General features: G+C 40.8%; 1 protein-coding gene across 7 annotated transcripts in view; it reads right to left on the bottom strand.

The window, feature by feature from the left end:
• ptprsa (protein tyrosine phosphatase receptor type Sa) overlaps window positions 1-20,446 on the bottom strand; it is a 228,068-nt gene that overhangs the window by 146,608 nt on the left and 61,014 nt on the right. For 2 of the 7 annotated variants that reach the window (XM_061738513.1, XM_061738511.1), the window contains exon 1: window positions 19,495-19,985. The exons of 1 other annotated variant lie outside the window; for it this stretch is intronic. The gene's annotated coding sequence lies outside the window, so the exon portion shown is untranslated. Of the gene's footprint in view, window positions 1-19,494; window positions 19,986-20,446 lie in introns of those variants that run through there. 4 more of the 7 variants (XM_061738516.1, XM_061738514.1, XM_061738515.1 and 1 more) reach the window with 3 other exon arrangements.

Raw genomic sequence — 20,446 nt, forward strand, 5'->3', positions numbered from 1 at the left:
ATGATGTTGGCAAATTACACCAACGTGGAAGCACAGAACACAGATCTGCACTACATGCATGTGTCGGTGGAAGCTGAATGGTGACTGTCTGAAAGCTTGCTTCAACCAAAGCCGGGACAACAACACCACCCAGAACTTGACAGACCTGGACCTTTTTGAATTTCCTCTGAAGGTAGATTAAGTCAAATTAAGTCTCGCTGTGCGTGTTGTTCCTACCCAACACTTGTTGGAGCTGCAGTACTGGTCATACAAGAACCTACAAAAGCAGCCATGTCTTATTATTATTCACACAAAAATGTTTCGACAGTGTTTATACAAGACATTTACCATTTTAAATTTCCATTTCCAACTATTATGTTTTCATTTGAATTGATAATAGTACATTTGCATTACACACATGTATCACATTAATTTTTTATTAATGATGTAACTATTCTACCGTTGTATCTGCAATGGAATACACGATGAGAACTAAATTACTTATTAATATATGAACAGCCGTCTGCGAAAGATCATAACTTATGAACACAAACTTGAATCAACCACCGACAATGTCCAGTAGATTCAATCCAATGGATTTCTTTTAAGGAAGTGTGGTACAAAAGAACACTCTCCGTCACCTTTATTTGTTTTGCATGATATGATTATTAGGGTATTTTATTTTATTTTATTAGGGTATTTATTTTATAATTCAGGCAGGAAGAAAGTTGGAAAGAAGGATGTTAGATGGCAAAGAAATCTGCAAATTAGTTTTTTTCCTCCCTTAATTAAAAAAGAAAAAAAAGACTTAATTCTGCCACTACTTTTGCTCCCTCGGTATACTGTGACTAAAAATAGCAAGTTCCAACTTGGTAGCATATGTGTGTGTGTGTGTTTTTCTGTGTGTGCGTGTGCACTTAATACAGCTGCTCGGAGGGCAGTGGGAGTGTCCATTAGAAGCAAATGAAGGCCATATAAACAGTGAACATCTGTGAGAGCCTATTCATACTTTAAAAACATAGTACGCTGCAGAAGGTGCATGTGTGTATTCGTGAATTTGGAAAAAAACCACACCCCACTCTCAGAGTTTCACTCTCCACTATCCAAGACCCAGCTGCATTTGCCCATCCCCCCCATTCTGCATTCCAGTTGAGTGGGCCTCCGTGACTTCCTGACTGCATCTGTCTCTCTGAGACGTACAACTTATGCACACATGTCAAACTGATGTGTGTAAATGTGTGAATTTGCAGTAAGGCGCAGTAGGCAACAGGGCACTTGAGTATTTAGAAGGATGTGAATGCATGCCGTGTATCCATGTGAATTTCTGTATAAATCACATTTTATGTACCAGACAGGAGTTATACTATAGAACAGCATTATACAGTATGTGTCCAGACATTTGGTTGCCTAGTAGTTTACTTTGTTAATTCTAGCTCTGGTTAGTATACTGTAGGTATACCATTTACCTAAACCTAGTTTACTTTAGTCATCTATACATTGCTCCCAATAATTTGCACAGGTCTTGTTCAGAATCTGAAATCTGAAACAACCCTGCTTCTGAAAGAATATAAGTTGATTTCCTTTGGACTTTTCACAAAACAAAAAAGCTTCAATTCTGAAATTGCAACAAGGTACAGCCTCATGGGGCAGGCGTTTCCACCGAATGGTGTTTAGTGAATGAGTTTAATGCTCCTGAAATGTCATGCCGCAACACTTCTTATTATGACAGTAACCCTCCTAAGATCACATTTTGTGAGACTTCTCTTAAAAACAAAGAAAAAGATCTCGATTTGTAAGAAGATAGACAGAAACATCTTTAGTTTTGGACAAATCATTGCAAAAGCCACGACCGCTGTGGCAGAAATAGTCACCAGAAGGCAAACGCAGTGGATGAGCAGTGAAATGGTCATATACTCTGGTCAAATGACCCACTATGTCATATCCAGTAACGCCGACACATGCAAATGTGGAAAAGGTGTTTACGTAACACTGATAAAACCACCTCATGAAAGAATAAAAAGGCTTTTGCGACACTTGACCGTTCTTTCCCCCGAATTCTAGGTGTTTCCATTACAGGCTTTTCTTTGCGATATTTAGATTTTCTCCAATTCTCGTGGTAATTTGAAGCTCACTATATGAACCTATGTGGTGCCAAATGCCGAATCAGCTATGTCTTGTCTCAAATCAGCAAATGACAAGGGCTTTGTCTGTCTGTGAATCCCTGTTGGTTTTCATCAACATGCTGAAACGTTGGCGTTTTGCCAGTGTGGATTGTAGCTATGTGAAGATCCCTGATTAAAATAATAATCATAATAATGTCCGAGGCTACGCCTTTGAAAAACACCGTGGATCTTTGAGCAACACCACTAAATCACAACCTGCGACAGCAGTCTGAAAGGAGTAGGTCAAATGTGGACTGAGCACACATTCACCAGACCTGCAGCATGCATAAAAGGGGTATTATATACAGACAGGAGGAATATAATTTGCTGTAATGGAGTGGGGATAATTGGCCATATGCATGTGTGGATGTGTGTGTGTGCGGGCATGTGTGTGTGTCTGTGTGTGGCACCCTCTGCAGCTTTTGTGTTATGTTTTTGGGGGGTTAATCCAGGCAGGAGATTTTGAAGCAACCAGACTAGACGCCATGAAGTTAACACAAAACACACACACACACACACACACACACACACACACACACACACACACACACACACACAATCAAATAACCTAATTTTATGATATTTCTGTTCAAAAAATGGACCAACGAACTTCATATCATTAGTAAATGAATGGCACGAGCACGATATAGCACGAGTTAGCCATTAAAACAAATAATACTGCATGTATATACACAACTGCGGCACACAATTGTAGGGGAAATACTTGTAGTTTGGTACATTTTACAACAAATATGATACATGCAGAGTAGAGCTGAGAAGTTTACCAACTTGTACGTTTACCGGTACAATGGTATCTGCTAACTTGCCTCTCCTCCATCAGAGCAGCAGCCTGACCGTGAGCACCGCATGTCAACAAATATCTTTAGAGTCTCATTACATGTAACTACAGCGCTTCAAAATGCAAGCAGTGCCAATTATTTTAAAAACACACCATTGGATTTGTAAAATCAGTGACTGCTTCAACAAGTATGACTTCCACTGCTATTTCTGAATCACTGTGCTGTCTGATAAACAGGGAAAAAAATGAAATAAGACTAGTTTTCTTAGAAATTCAGCTGTATTAAAATATGGATATAAGAATATAGCAGATAAGACAGAAGCAAACAGATGTTAAATGATGTCCGATAGTTGGCTGAATTAAAATATTATCAGTTTTATGGTCATTATATATATCTATAATGAAAATAGAAAATGCTGACCTTCGCTATGTAAAAATATTGCCTGAAAACAGATTTCTTGACTGTAACTGCCCAGTCTTAACATACTCCCAACCATTCTCTCAATACTGTAAATCTGATGTTCTTTTTTCATTTTGTGGAAAAGTTATATGCGTCTTCAAAGAGTCACCTGATGGGACGTTATGATGATTTCCAGGAAGCAAATGCAGGTAGTACAATATATGAGAGGTTGTTGTCCTTATGCTAACTGCTGCTCTGCAGACTTTTACCCAATTTCACTTCCTTCTACTATGCCTTTTTTTGTTGTTTTTTTTCTACCAAGACTGTATACTGTATATTTTTCTGTTTGGCACCGTCTCACATTGAACTCCTATATTGAAAAATGGAACATCAGTGACTGAAACGTCTGCATAGCACTAAGAGATCAACAAGTTGACAACCAGCCTTTTTGAGTCAATACGCTGAGCATTATTTCAGTTACTGTAATTGAATTTCATTCTTGTTTCTATTTTTTCCACTTGAGGGCCATCCAGGGCAGGGGAGATGGAGAGAGAGCAGTGAGACTGAGCAATCGAGCACATTGGCTGAGGAATGCAAAAGGGAAAATAAAGCTGAAGTGAAGAAAAACAAAGAGTAGAGCAAGAAAGAGACAGAGGCAGAGAGAAAATCAATACCTTGCCTTGAAGAGAGGCCTACACCAAAGGTGCAATTATGCTAAATGTATTTTGTTTACGCAGCAGCGCACCGCAGAAATTTCCCAACTGGATGGCTGGAGCTAAATTAAAACATTATGACCCCAGGTTATAATAACTCCAAACTAATTAATCCAGAATTGGCTCTACCATTTCATATTTTGGGAAATTTTTAAAGGAAAAAAAAAAGATCTTTATGCATCAAACCAGTTTTGTTTCTCCCTCTGACCCTTTTAGTTGTTTTCTGGCCCAAAAAGATATGTCTTTAGAAGTACCTGGTTTGATCCAAATGACCTATTTCCTCCTCACACCACAAGAAACTTGGTGCCAATGTTATAGTGTAGGAATTTTGATGTCATCATTGCATTTGCATGTAGACGGTTTTCTCGTAGACAACATCAAAGTCTGTCTCTTAACTTAAGCCACCTTAAAAATGCTTCAAGGTGATTTTTCAGGAGTAAAAACTTAAAGTTACTATGCAAATTAGAGCATGACTCTAATCTCAATAATGTTACATTAAATCAACGATCAAGTTTGAATTTAAAAAAATCAAAAGTGACTTTACTTATGATCAAGGTTTTTTTTTCCCTCCTACTGAACATACAAGCTTTCATGACAAATATTTAATTAACGGCTCCGTTCACAGTATCGTGGACAGAATAAGAAGGTTGTCATTAGCAAATGCTTATTTTCCTCTGTAACTTTATTCAAGACATCCCCTTCCAAGCCCATTTAAAACACTGTCTCAGACATCTGTCTGCACCCTCTCACCACACAGTTCAAACTGATGTGAACCTCAAATTCACACCTGCCTCAGTTGAACAACACGATGAGCTGGATGTGTTTCCTGAGGCAGATGACCAGATTCCCGTGAGAGTGGCCACGACGTGCATCATACATCAGCCACCTTTGGCATTACAGGATTCTCCAATAAAGGTCTCTCATTCACATCTCTGATTATGTGCAGGTGTGTGTGATATGTGTGTCTTAATAGAGAGCCTAAGATAAAATGATAAGGAAACTCTTTCTGATCAACTTCCTAGGAAGAAAGTAACAAATGTGACTTAACATTGTACCACCATTACAATCCACATGCCTCTGAGGAACGTAAACAACCCCATGGATGCTCCGAGTTGTATTAAATCAGTCGGAACCATGAAGGTTCAGGGTATTTTTTTACTTTTTGTTTACCATTTTCCAATGAGTTAGTGTGTGAAACGGGATGGATGTAAAGAGAGCGTTCATAAGAATTTCAGAACCTCCAAACTTCCAGGATAAATAGAAGAAATGGAGACAGGATCCTTTGCCAATCCATTGAAAAATAGCCCTGTCCCTGGGGAGTAGAGCGGGAACTACCATGCGTCATGCAGTTGTGAAATAACTTTATAAACATACAGGCTATGAATATAGGAGTTTTGCATTGTTTAAATTTTGAAGGCTCCCAGTTTAAGGCATCCAAATCTCAAAATAACACACCCACAAAAACAAAAAAAGCCCAACATTCTGTCCTATATGTATTTTAGTTCTAGTTCTGGAGGCCTGTGCTCTGTAAGACGTGCATCTGAAGACCTTGTGACAGTAGGTGGTGCTTCAACAAACAACACCATATCCACATGAAGGGCTGTTTGTGGCAATGCAGTTTTTTTTTCTTGGATGCCAAGCTGAATTGTTGTGGGCCACCACTCTTTTGAAAGGCAGAAAATTAAAGGGGATGACAGATTTTTATGAAGCAAACTTTTCTACATTCACACTAACCAACAGTGGCATGACATTCATGTCACAAGTAAACACAAATTCTTCGACAGCAAATCCCTTTTTTCCTAAAGAGTTCCACCTAATTTCTAAAGATATCCCAGCTATGTTCTGACACTAATCCAATCAACAGTCGACACTGTCAAACAAATCAGTTTCTTTTAGAGAAAAGTCCCGGTTTGCCAAAACTGTTGCCTGCTTTGAAATTTTAACTGGCGCATTAAAGACAAACTGACAGCATCAGGTGAAACCTTCCAACCAGCCTATACTGCAAAAGGTATGAAAGTTAAGAAGTTCAAACTGAGAAACTCATTGTGCTTTACTTGTTGATATTATACAATCTAGTTAGAGAGAGCAGGGAGCATGAGAAGGACCTCAGTGGCAGTGCATCATGTTGACTGGAGGCAACACTGATAGTCACTCATGAGAGTGTGGAAACCAAAGCTAACATCAAGAGGCGTCATCTGATTTTCTTGTCAGATGACGAGGCTGCTGCTAAAAGATGAGAGCAAGAGTTGGAGCACAGCTCACCTTGTGTCAACAACGCTACAATCCAGCATAGCATCATACCAGAGAGCTTTAAAAGAAAAAAAACAAACACAAAAAAACATACCCTGATAAGATGAACCGTAAGGCATTATGTTGCCATGTGTAGCCTACTTGTTACGAAAGTTGAAACAGAATTAGACAGATCTGTTCCAGTCCGAATGCAGTCACTGAAACTGGTTCAGGCAAGAAGAAATCAAATGTTGCTGGAACTGCACAAAAAACTCCACATCTTGGCCTTTGTCAGCCAATATCCTTTCCACATACTGTATGGCCTCCAGCCTGTCCTCACTCACCACAGGTTGTCCAAAGACAGTGAATGCATTTGAAGATTAGTTGTGTTGAGGTAAAAATGAGAGGAAGAAATATATTAAGCCTTAAATTAGGGTGGTTGTGTGTTTGGTGGGGGGGGTGTCTTGTTGATGCTGAGTATGAAGGAAGATATGGGGGGAGATAGGGTACCCACATCTTTCAAGTGGGTTCTGGTAAAGTGAACCTACTTTGGATAAAGTTTTATGAGGCCCATGTCAAACCATAGACAAAAAAAGGGATTGTTTCCTTTTCATTTTCCCCTCGCTCACCTGCTCCTTTACTAATTAGTCTCTCCCCTCTCTCATTCAGATGCTTCCTTCCCCCTTGTTTTGATGCTCTCTTCTTCCCTCGCTAGTCTTCTCCTTGACAGGGCTGGCAGCTTTGGTCTCAGAGGAATTCTTGCAACTACCTCTCCTCCTCCTCAGCTGCCTAGTCCTCCTACTCCCTGCCTCATCTTGCTCTCTCTTCCTTCTTGAGAAATGAAATCAACAAATTAAAATATATATATATATCTTGCCTATAAAGTACGGCGACACGTCAGCATTCTCCTCATCTCATTTCTCCCTCTTGTCTCAGGGTGCCCACGCTGCCTGCACTAACAGGTCAAATGCATGCAATCGGCTCAGCTAACAACGTGCACCAACTCAGATCGAGTGAGATTGTGAAGTCCGGGTTAAAAATATGTTCAACATATGGCTGTTGCTCAAAGCCATGGTGCACAATGTTTTCTTTAGAGGAGGAGGTGGGGGTCGTTTGGTGCAACTGAGCAAAGATTTGAACACGTGATTGTATCTGTAGAGTTAAAACAAATGAAAAAAGGAAGATTTGAAATGAAACTGGGTCTTTTGTGGTCATTAAAAGTCTGAGCGTGGTCCTGGTCGTTATTTGTGAGTCAGCTACAGTGTTGCTTGGCAGATAAATTGAAGTCTGGAGGAAGAAAAACTAAAGTCACCTGCCAAGAATACAAGTGGGGGAAGTGCAGTTGGGAGTGCTTACTGGCGACAGGTGAAAATGTGGGGGAGGCGATGCGCCGGAAGGGAATCAAATGATAAACTGTCCAGGATGCTGACGGATCGCCTGCCCTAAAACAGTTCTTTTTTATGACAGTTGCAGATGAGGCCCCTCACAAACGAACACCACAGCTGTAAATTGAGAATACACCTACAAATGCACAGATGGCCGCTAGTACAAATTATGTGATGAACACCAACTAATAAAGATACCGGGGAGACAGCTGAGTAAGCACAATATGCATGAGAATATCCATACACAGATGCAATTTTACTCCGGTTAGTGGAGAGGACACCTTCTTTACAAGCTTGCAAGGGCTGGATTCAGCCATTAAAATGAAAAGCATCAGGTAGATATTCCAGCAGAAAAAAAATCCAGGTGTATTAAATTGGCTTTAGGACCACTAAAACCTATTTTCACAAACATCATTTCAGTCAGTTAACAGAAGTAAAAAAGTTTAGTGCCCATGGTATGCCTGTTATTTTATTTTGTGCACGTTCTTTATTTACGTCAAAGTCATTAGCACATGGTAAGTAGCTGTGTAATTGCAGTATACTTGGTTTTACAGACGTGGAATTTTATTTTTCCGTTACTTTTTTTAGTAAAACTTCAGAGCTCAACCAGCAAAGTATCACTCACCGACCACATTAAATTTCTCCCTTTTTAAACAGCTAACCACAAAGGTCAAACCTATCTAATCATGACTCCACATGCGGCTGACAAGGGTCTCTGGACTTCGTCTTTTTAACAAAAGCAGAACCTCCCTCAGACCACCTCTGAGCATCTGCAGGCCTCTTCAGATATTCACAAGATCACACATGCAACGTCAGTAGCACAGAAACATGCACAAAGATGCAGAGATGCAGTCATCATAGGTCATAGATACCTCGTGATAAAGTGTCCCGAGAGCCAATTTATGTGCTGTAAATAAAATGGGGGGTCAGAACATTTTGCATGAAATGCCTACTTTGAAGTGAGTGACACACTTGAGGTGACGGAAATTACCCAACTTCAAAGGAGGAGCGGACCAGGTTCTTCAAGGTACTTAAAAAGGGGGAAAAAAACTAAATTCAGTTCCTATCGACCTGAGAAGCTTATAGTTGGCCATCAGCATGCAAAATGTTGGCCATGGCACTGTGGGTAGAGATGGTTGCCTACCAACCATATACAGTATATACGGCCTACACAGTTCTGCTGCACAGTATTATCTGGCTGCTGCAGTATGGTAGAGAAAATGAAATGGATCATTGACAGAGGGAAAAAAAATGTGAATAGCCTTTGGGATTTCATTGGGCACATCCTGATTTTTCTTTCATGTCAGCTAATATTGATGCAATGTAAATCGCAAATGTATTGAACAGTTCTGCATCAAACAAGCGTGTGCTGCCTGACAGTGAAAGCCCAACTCTGAATAAAATGCCAATATCTTAGAAGGATAAAATATGACACATGGCCTTTTATTGAACATAAATATCACAGACCTGCTCATGTTTCATCCCCTTGATTCCACTTTAGTATTCAGGTCACGTGACATAAACAAAGGAAAAAGGCAACCATGCATCATTTTCAGCACTGTCTTTTATCTTTCTACGATTGCCTGGACCCACTAAAGCTAGGCTGCTTTTCCCTAACAAACTTCTCCCAAGCTGTAGTCCGACAAGGCGTCAGGCAAACGAGATCCCTCTGTGATTTACAATGAGAGGGGCCACTTCATTATTTACTGGCAAAGCTCACAGCCTGTGGGTCAGAGCATTACCTCCACATGGGTGGGGATGCCACAGGCAGCAGTCTGTCTCTGTGTAGTAAAACAAAGAGTTGTAAAAATTACAGATTGGGCATGGGCCCTGGTACACTGACAGACCTCGGTTTGCCAAAGCCCTCACTAAAAATAAGCTTTGTGATAAAGTAGGCTGACCTTTTGGGGGGGCGGGGTGTATTTCAGTGCTTTGTCCAAAACCAAAACCAAGTCTGTCCCCAGTATCTGGGCAGGTATTGAACTGCCAACCTTTCAGTTAGCAAATGGCCACTCTGCCTCCTGAGCTTATCTATGTTTTAAAAAACAACAACAGTGCATTCTGCATAAAGAGTGCCATGCAAACGACTATCTTAAAAATAGATAGGCAGATAAATTATGTTGTTGGCTGGAGCGGCTTTAACCGAGCCATTTAGGCAGATCTCTTCTGGCATCATATCTTCTCTTAGCCCCTGGCTAAGGCCTCTGCTCTAGCAGTTGGCAACATTGGCATATTAGCATGGGCAAAACTAGGAGCACCTTTGTGTTTCTGGCTGCAGGACAGTTTGGCTGTAGTTAAAAAAAAACTAACACCCAACCTGCTTCTTTCTTTTTTCTCGTCTTTGTGGTGTATCCCTCGAGGGAATTGGTTCAAATTCATTAGCGGTACTTTATCTCCATGAAAAGGGGCAACCCTCTGCGCCCCATCTACCTCCTGTTTCAAATCTGCTGTTTTCATTTCCCTCCTGCCTGCGCGTGCAGTTGTTCCTTCTGCCCCTCTTTCCCACTTATGGACACAGTCTATCTCTCATCATCATTTCCGTTGTCACCGTTTCTGTCTCTCCCTCATTTTCCACTTGAATAACCTGAAGGCAAGTACAGTTGGGCTGCAAGCAGCAGCCTCCATTTCCGATGCCAAACCTGCTATTGTCCTTCCTCCGAGGTCGTTAGCCTTACCTCCACCCTGTTGGGATTACAGATTGGGGCTACAATGATAAATGTCTTAGGGCTTGTCTTGAGGGCAACTGGGGTAGGATTTATATTCAAGTAGCTTCCACCCATCCCATGGGCCGCAAGAGCGAATCACAGCTGTTGATGGGGAATATCATTGCCAGGCTTTAAGTTTTTAACTTTGCACTCACATCTTTGCTCCGTGCCTTGCAATATTAATATTTATAAAGTTACTGTAAGAAGCTTGTACATGCTACAAGGCTCTCTCAGTTCCCTGAACTATTCTTGATGTCTTAATCTAGGCATACACAATCCCTCCCCATCTCTTGACGTTTTTCCTTTTTCTGTCTTTGAAGTTCCTGCTTGGTGGCATCAGGTTGCAAGCTTAATCAGTACTGGCTCCCTGCTTGCTCTGTCTGAACACAACCAAACCATACCAACAACAAATCCACTTGTTTATTTCCCTTTATAGAAAACAAAAAATAAAAAAAGTCCACCCACTTTCTTCCTGCTCTGATTTCCCTCTTTCTTTGCTTAGATTATACACCTGAAGGATTTAAACAAGACCTCAAAGGACTCAGGATTTGGGCCCAGTATTGAACAGTAGCTGTTACTGCAGGGAGCTTTAGACCCCTAGACCTCATTTTATTGACCTTTTGGTTTTTAGTTAATATATCAAGCTGCTTCTGAGCATTAGTTAATTCTGTGTTATTGGCCAGAGACATTGAACAGCTTGCTGTGCACATGACAGTTGTCAGAAGGCTCAACATGCTTTATGGAAGCTAAGACAACCCAGTTGGGTTGGGTTTAGGAGCATGGTTCCACATCAGTGTTGCTTCAACTCTGACACATTTTGAAGTTTAATTACCCTGTAAAATGACAGAGAATGAACATGTGTGCAGTAAAATACTCAAAATAAGTAATTATGTGCTTTATAATCACCAAATCTGCCAGGAACGACACACACACACACACACACACACACACACACACACACACACACACACACACACACACACACACACACACACACACACACACACACACACACACACACACACACACACACACACACACACACACACACACACACACAATAAAATAAAATAAAGAGACCATCTTTCCAATGGTTTTTGGAAAAGGAGAAACATTTCCAAAGAGCCCTGCTAGTAGAGATTTGATCCATAAACAAAAGGATGACCCACCAACCACCCCAAACCCTTCAAACGGTGCTAATCTCCACAAACATGGCTGGTTTCTCTGACTGCCATGTTGTCATTGTTCTCCCAATCCAAATCACTCTTTAAATCAGGATTATCTCTTATGACAATGAACATTTGGGTGTTAGTTAGATGAGGAGCTGCTGCAGGTTCTGGAGCTATATTAGCACTGCTCGGATTACCATTTATTCTCCTGCTGTCCTAAATCATCTTCATCTGAAGAATCCATAAATCGTTGCGCAGGCAGACAGGGTAGACTGCAACAAAAGCATATTTTCTGAAGCCATAAAACCACCAAGAATTTTGATTAGGAAGAAAACGTGCCTGTACAGCACAGATTGCAGAGGGCCATGGCTCTTTGGAGACAATTACAGAAGTTGATTTTGTGTTTGCAACATGGATGCGTGCACAGAAGCATTTGTTTATAATCACAAAGCCACTTGTGTTTTTACATTCGTTTGCTTACCACCAAACCAATAATCAGAAAAACAACTAAATCAGTGGGAAAAAACGATAACAAAACAGCCAGTTTGCCCACCCGGGTTCCAGTCAGCCAGAATACAGTGGAGAGCGTCTGTCTCCATTTACATACAAATGTCACCTTCTATCATCCCAGGGGCCGGGGTGGTTTTACTCTCTTCACCACGATGCGCATGACAAACCTTTCTTCGCCGCCTGGGAGACAAGCTTGTGTTGCACAGTAAGAAAGTGAGAGGAAACTCAATGCATTTTGCCTGTGGTGCCTTCTCTCTGTCTTTGCTGTCTTTTACGCGTCACTGGTACACTGTAATTTGGGCATCTAGACTGGAGTACATAGGCTTTGTTTCCATTTAACTGAAAGATGAGGCAGCCTGCTGTTTGAAAAGGCACCCAGGCTGCCGAGGTTGTAATTACTGAGGACGCCTTATTATCAAGCTTTTTGAAGGAGGTTTTTTTTTTCCTTCATAAGGGAGTCATTGATACAAAATATATTTGAATGAGCCAGCCTACTAAGACTGCGTAAAGACTGTAATAAGCACTATCTTTCATTAAGGGAGATTACAACATGATGTGCATACATAGAAATCACCACCTCAACAACCCCAACCTGGCAATACTCCTTCTATTTGCAGAGATGCACGGGGAGTCGTTTTCTATGGTTAAGTGGCCCACATAGTGTTTCCGCGCCATTTCTCATAAACCAGGACGTGTATCCCCTGATGCATAGGGATGAACAATCAGCATGACAGGCAGGTAAGTACTTCTTCTTAACCCCAGTCTGTGCCGTGTGATGCAACAGAACAGCAGGGCCCCCTTCCTTTCCTCCTCCTCCTTCTGCTGCTGCGGTTTCTTCCCTCACTCCCAGCTTCTTCATCATCTCCCCCACCTTTCTCTTTCTCATTTTCCCAAGCCTGCCCTGAACGCTACCTCATTTTTATTATTTTCATTCCTCTCTTTATCTCCCTCCTTTCATTACCTCCATTCACTGGTTCTCTCATTTCCAATCTCTTTTCCAGAGGCAACATGTTTCCATGCTTGCATTACACACAATTACTTCCATCCATCAATTATCTGCCTACTCCTCTTTGGGTACCCCATCTCCCTCTCTACACTATGGCAATAACCCCTCGATCCTGATTACACGTCTCTCTTTGACCCTTATCTTGCCTCCCCCACCCCAAACCCATGTGGCAGCTGAGTGTACCACCTCCCTCTCCTTACCCCCCTTTCCTTCCCTCAAAACTCCCCTATAGGCCACCCTCACACCAGATGTCTCTAAAGTTTGGGTGAGCATGTGCGTGTGCGGAGAGTGGGAACAAAAGGACGTGGCGGTGGGGGGGATTGGACACAGATGGGTGGCAGGAGTCGTATAAGGGGGTCATCTGAATGGTGCCCAGCCTTCTTGCCCTGAGCTTTCTGTGTGTGGGCAATAAGCACCATCGGATTATCACAATTTAGCATGTGTGCACACGCCAACCAAACCATCTCTCCAGTAGCAATTTCACAGTGAAGCAACAACTAGGGAAAAAGCAAACATTATCACGCATTCTTGGTGTCAGTGAGAAGGGCTGAAACAGGTAGAGAAAATGAGGTTTGAGGTCGCTAATGAATCACAAGCATACAAGAGTCCCTAATAATTACCCTTTTTCAATTTCTGTCACTATACAGAGTAACCGCAACAGAGATGGTGCTCAGGGCAACATATTCTGCATTTTCAACTCAGTCTTGCAAACAGATGTCGACTGTTACTGCTTCTGCTGCCAAATTGGGAGGGCGGGGGGGGGCATAAACTTTGTCTCCTCGTTCAGTTTCAGGATCTCACAAATGGTACAAGGCATGACTAGCAGTGAGAAAGATGTTGGAAACAATGGTGTGAATCAGATGTTTTCACAAGAAGCATAATGTAGGCTGTAGCGAGTCGGGCCCACAGTCTACGGTAGCAAAAAGTCCTTTATTGAGTGGTCACCATCCATCTAGCATTTTCTACTGTCTGCAGTTATGTTAAAAACTTTGTAATATTGTTTAGAAAAAGTTAAATATAAATATAGTATATTATTATTATTATTATTGACAAGAAAAAGCTAATTTAACTCTGGAAATGTGTGTTTCTTTAAATTGTTAGATTACAAAACAGAATGTGGATTATTAAGAGTCACACTAAATGTAATCAAGTTCTGCCCCTGGTCCAGATGTACTTACTCTTTAGCGCTGTCTACCTTCTAAGCACTCATATATAAATTATACAACAAATAGAGTGAGCAAACGGTGTTGCCCGAGAAAAATAAACCAGAACAAGCTCCTGCTATAGACAAGAAAAGACAAGTTGACATCATTACCAGTCTATTGTCTTGCACTTAACTCTTGGCAATGTCTTCAAAGGTTTATCAGAAGGAGCAAATGTAAGTGTACTGTATATACAGACACAAAAAGTCAATGCTGAACCCCTTTGTTCACCTACTTGACAGACGCAATAGACATATGGGCAGCTGATCAGTCTGAATTTTAAAATCTACTCCATTTCCTTTCACGTACAACCCCACATAATTCACCAAGACAGTTTGTTGAAAGAACTTAACAATCTGATTTACAACATCTAAAGACTTCCAAAAGTAGGGTTTAAATGAGCTGAATGTAACCTGTTTGATGCCTGCAGACAAAAGAATATGAGCTTCATGCCCGCCCTTTTCCCCACCCACAACCATGTGGGTGTATTTAGTTCATTTAAACCTCTCAGAGGTCAAACTGCCAATACACAGGGCAGCCTTTCCTGCCACGTTTAGTTTGCAAAGATTAGAAGGATGTACCCCAAGGGGAACCTCTGTGCATCAATCTGTGGGAAGCCAGCTGGTAATCACACTTAACATAAGTACAGCCCAACGGCAAGTATCAGAGAACGCCCAGAGGAGACGCAGACAGACAGGACCGGACACACCCATTTGATGTCCGTCCCAGACTGGGTGTTGATTACTTCTCACCATGAAACACCAGTTCACATTAACTCCATAATCATAAAGAGGATGGCATTGGGGCAAGAGGAAAAGGGGAGTGAATTGCCATTTGTATGAATAATCCATGCGTGGTAGTTTCCACGTGCTGTCTCCCAACAAGCCCGTGGACTGTTTAAGAGTTATGTACATTGAGGAATGCAAACTGAAGGGAATTAAGGGTTTCCTTAAGGAGATGCACCTAGGCAATGGCCAGAGGACAATGGGGGTTGCAGCGTGTGGATGTATTCCCAAAAGATTTACCAGACAGTCTGACAGGGAGGGCAAGCTTTACCTCACAATACATGCATGTAATGTTCTCTGATTCAGATCTCTGAAAACAGAATGGATATGGAATTCCCAGGTTACTTAATCTGAAACTAGAGAAAGTATCTAGATCTACAGAGCTGAAATGAGGCAACAGCTTCAAGAATTTTCACCTTTACAATGTTAAGTTGGGGGAAATGTGCAAGCCATGACCTTCTTTGTGATATGCTACCCCCATTTACTGTGGGGTAGTGTTGTTACATAGTGTGCCTTTAAGAGCTCTTGACATACTTAAAACTATTCCAGATGGAAAAGTTTGGATCCAGTCTGCATCAGATTACTGATGGCGCAAGTTCAAAATGGGAGGCTCTTGAGCTTTGAAAATATCCCCTTGCCCTACTACATGTTATCTTTAGCAAAATGTGTTGCGTTCATAAAGCATATATGTAATACTCTGGGTTTGTGTGTCTAAAAAAAACTAATGTATTCTATTAGACAAAAAGACAAATTTAGATTAAAGAGTATTATGAGCAGAGATTCTGAGAAAGGAGACACTGGTTTACATGAATACTACACCTGATACATGTTCAAGTGGTATCACTGTAATTAATCCCACAGAAAACCTCTGCTAACCCCTGCCATAGCAACTTTATTGGTTTAGGGAATCTATCATTAGATTATTTACCATCATCATTTACCAGTTATAAGGTGGTGTAATCGGCTCAAAAAACGAATTTACGCTGCCAAAACACTAAAATGTTATTTTTTGCATTACTTGTCCCCTAACTGCAAAACAGCCAGAGACAGTTAATCGCTAAAATTCCTAACTCTTACCACCAAACAGTAGAGCTAATGTGATTCAGTGCAAAGACATCCAGTGGGGTGTCTTCGCCAGCATGGCAACATGGTTCAAATCAATGCGCTACATCCCAGATGAACAAAGGGCACATTGCCATTACAGTTTAGAACGGGTATACATATTCAAGCTTGAGGACGTCAACAATCATGTTTTCCTGATAGTAGGAAGTGCACCATCATTAGCTACAGTTTGGTGAACTCTCGTTCTTACTGGTCCCAAAAACCACTGCTGGGATAAAATGGGAAAAAAAAAGGAAAAAAAATAAATTTTATTACTATTTCTTCTGTACAAATGTTAGTGTAGTGCAAATTTAGATGAGATGCTCAGTGTACGACATTTATGGAGATAGCCAAGGCCACATACGGTCTCAGTATTCCTACCATAGAAAATTCAGTGGTATAACTTGCAAAATTCTTGAATCACTTAAAAACTAAAGCTTCAACACAGCTAAACCCATTGTTTACCCCTTTACTTTTTTTCCCCCCTACAATTATTAAATTATTATTATTTTACGTTGCCAAAATGTTGAAATGAATTGCATGCTTTCTGTTCAGACATTGCCTTTATTAATGGCTCCACCAGTCAGATTATGTGGCAAGAAAAGAAATGTGAATGCCAAGGAATCATTAATACACAAATCAAAGAGGAGAGGAGGAGACAGTTTACAAGACAGACTGCCTCGTGTTTTCACAGCCAAGCTAATAGCACCTCGTGTCACTGAAAGAGCACTGATTTAGCACTTGGAGCAAATTAAAATGAATAAACACAATTAGCTGTGAGTGCAACAATGCTTCTGCACGGAGCACATTTCTCTCTTTCCTTTTACCATGACAGTCACTTCAGTGCAGCTGTTATTAACTGTTGTTTCGCCGAGTACAATATGACTAATTGGAAAGCACTTGATGCCACCAAAATGCTGCTAATCTGACACAGGACGTAATAAATGGGGCACAAGGTGATAAGGAAACACGCACAAAAGCCTGGAACAAGGACCAAATCATATGCCGGTTATTAATTTTGACTGTTATGACTGTTTTGGGATCTTTGCTCAAACCAAAATATAAATTAAAACAAGGAGCTTTGCTATTTAAAGTATAGAGTAACGATTAAGGGATTATTTTTCAGCGATGAATTCATGATTTATTGCTCGAGCACTTCAATAAAGCTGGACTGAGTTAATTAATACTATTAACAACATTTGCGAATAGCAGAGACCTGATGCTGAAAAATGTTTTTTCTTACTTGTGGATTTCAGTTTTGGCAAACCATCTGGGAAAACATGAATGATTAAAGCCTCTTCCAGTAATGACAGTTTTGCTTGTGCTCCTGTATAAAATCAACTATTTACATGCAACATTCTAAGCTGGTTGAAAGTCTTAGTGCCAGAAAGCCTAAAAACTACATTAAAACAGTCTGAAAATACATAATAGAATAGCTTTCAGTCATCCTGTAAGGCCTCTAGCTCTCACCCCCTCTTCCCAACTGTGCTGCTGTCAAAAAATATCCAGAGCACACACCAACTGTTAAGGGGGGGAAATGAAAGAAAACAGCCCAGAGTAATACTTGCAAAAGGAAATTAATTTCAAAACCTAGAGGAGTATAGTTTTTCCACCTTAACACTATTTTGGAAACTTCAGTGTGTGTGAGAGAGAGAGACATGCGATCCATGGAGCTTTTTCTCCAACTGGGGGAAAAAGGAGAGTTCCTGGGAGAGGTTAAAAGTTTATTTTTAAAGCATGTAATGTTCTCACTGGCCTTTGTCTTATTTGCAGATCAAACATGCATCGATCCAAGATGTACGCAGACAATAAATGAGTAAGTTGATAAATGGGTGATATTAGTAAAACACATAGTGGTCCTGCTGTAACAGCTCATCTGAACGCACCTGCCAGCCTATCCCTGGCATTTCCACCTAGCCTTTTGTCTTCCTTACCCAGTTATTTGACAGTAATCAGTGGTGATAAATTGTTCAATTAAACCTGCATTAAGAATCCACAACACATCTGACGTGCAGCCTCTTGGTTTAGGTGTTGTCCAATTACTCTGAAGGACACGACTCTTTCTAGCTCCTGACAATCAACATGTGACTCTCATCATAAGACAAATGGGTTTATTTATACAAGGTACCAGGCTGATTGAATACTGACACGCAAGACTGATGAGCTGGGGTTAAAAAAAAAGAATATGAAAAAACTTGAAATTTCACTGGAGATTGAAATGTATGAATCCAGATAGCTTTGTGCTGTTGAGAACAGCATCAAAGAACAGAATACATTCTCATTGCATGAGAAATAATGGAGCTCAGCAAGCCAAAAAGTAACGAGTAAATAGAAACAAGTATGCATTTCAGAATTCCTTCTTAGGTAAGTGATGAGGTTCCCATCTTCCTTCTCTGAGGCTGGCCCTGACATCTAAACTCCCTACATTTCAAGCCATTTAGAGCTCCTCTGTTCATTTGAAATCAAGATCTATTGCAGCTACATTGACTTTCTGCCTGAACAGTGAATAAAAGGAGCAGAGCTTTAGCCTGGAGCTGCGTCTAATCTCTCCTACAAAACCAGACAAAAGTTAGTCCTCAAGGCAAATCATCACCCCCAAGAAAAAAAAACAAAAAAAAAAACAGGCTGCTTCTGCAAACTCGATAAATAGATTAAGAGAAACTGTATAATGACAGAAAAGGAAATCAAAGTCATTAGCGATGTACAAAATCTCAGCAGAATAAAAGTTCTAGTTTGATCTGGGTTTTGTTGGGAGGTCCAGAACAAGAGTGTTGATTTTGCAGTCTGCTGAGCTGCAACAATATCAAGAATATTTCATAGCAACGTGTGCCGTTATTGCAAATGCAAACAAATCAGAGCACCATCAGTGACCAGATCGTTTATCTCTTCACTGCAAAAACTCAAAATCTTACCAGGAATATTTTTCTTATTTCTAGTTAAAATGTCTCATTTTTAGTAAAAAAATCTCATTACACTTAAAACAAGAGTCATTACCAGAAAAATAACTTATTTGACAATTTTCACCTTTTTCAAGTAAATCTTCACTTGAAATAAGTAGAAAAATCTGCCAGTGGGACAAGATTTATCTTCTCATTACAAGCAAAAAAATCGTGTTCCACTGGCAGATTTTTCTACTTATTTTAAGTGAAAATCTACTTGAAACAGGGGAAAATTGTTGTTTTTTTTTCAGTGATGAATCTTGTTTTAAGTGTAATGAGATTTTTTTGACTAAAAATGAGACATTTTAACTAGAAATAAGACAAATATTCTTGTTAAGATTTTGAGTTTTTGCAGTATTACTGTTGCCGAGCACTGAGGATGAGGAAAAGTAGTAAATTCAGTCACTTACGTTAAACGCCGCATGAGAAAAGTGTTTGTACGACTCCCCCCTGGTAGGTGTTTGGAGGGGGGGCAGTTTTTCAACCCTTATTCTCTTTAGCTGAGCGCTTCAATTCCAAGAGAAAGAGAGAAGGGCAGAAAGCGGTTATGTTGCATCCTGGACAGGAGAAGGAGAAAAAAAAAACCCAAACAAAAACCGCTATATTCCACTTTCTCGAGCAGCATGGAGTCACTTGTTAACGAGCAAGGAGCGACTTTAGGACACCCCTTTTTTATTCTCCGTGCGCTTGTATTCCCTTCTCCGCCGATATCTAGTCGCTCCAAACCCAAACCTCCTCAAGAGAAAGAAAAATAAAATACAATGTGATAATCCATGCGCGACACCGCCGCGCGCGGATCTCCAAACGCGGATCTCTTTATTGGTGTCTCTCGTTATCTTCGCGTACCAGGTTTGGATTCCTTTCTTCCTAAATCCACCTCATACGGCCTGGGGGTGGGGAGACAGGAGTCAATACCCCCCTTCTGTTCTCCCTCCCCTCCGAAACAGGAGGGGAAAAAAAGAAAATACGGAGCCCTGTGCTGCGTTCAATGCCGCCTCATAAACTTCGTCTCATGACTTCTCCTCGATCGTAAATTCTGCCACTTGGTGCGTTCAAGTCGAAGCACAATGAGGCTTGTAACGAAAGAAGTTACTGCGGCTGATATATTATTTTATAAACCGGTGCTGCGGTGGCTGGAAGAAGATGAGACAAATATATAGAGTAGGGTTGCCACCTTTCAGAAATAGAAATAAGGGACGCCCCGATTTCAGCAGTGCAGGCGCCAAAAAAAGGGACATCCCCAAAACTTATAAACTGCATAGAAATGAATTTATTTTATATGAAAAAACAAAATGCTTTGATTTAAAGTTGAAGGTGCCTTAATAGCATTGAACTTGCATGACTGTACAGACAGCCAACGAT

This window comes from Cololabis saira, chromosome 13 (genome assembly GCF_033807715.1).
Source record: "Cololabis saira isolate AMF1-May2022 chromosome 13, fColSai1.1, whole genome shotgun sequence".
NCBI lineage: Eukaryota > Metazoa > Chordata > Actinopteri > Beloniformes > Belonidae > Cololabis > Cololabis saira.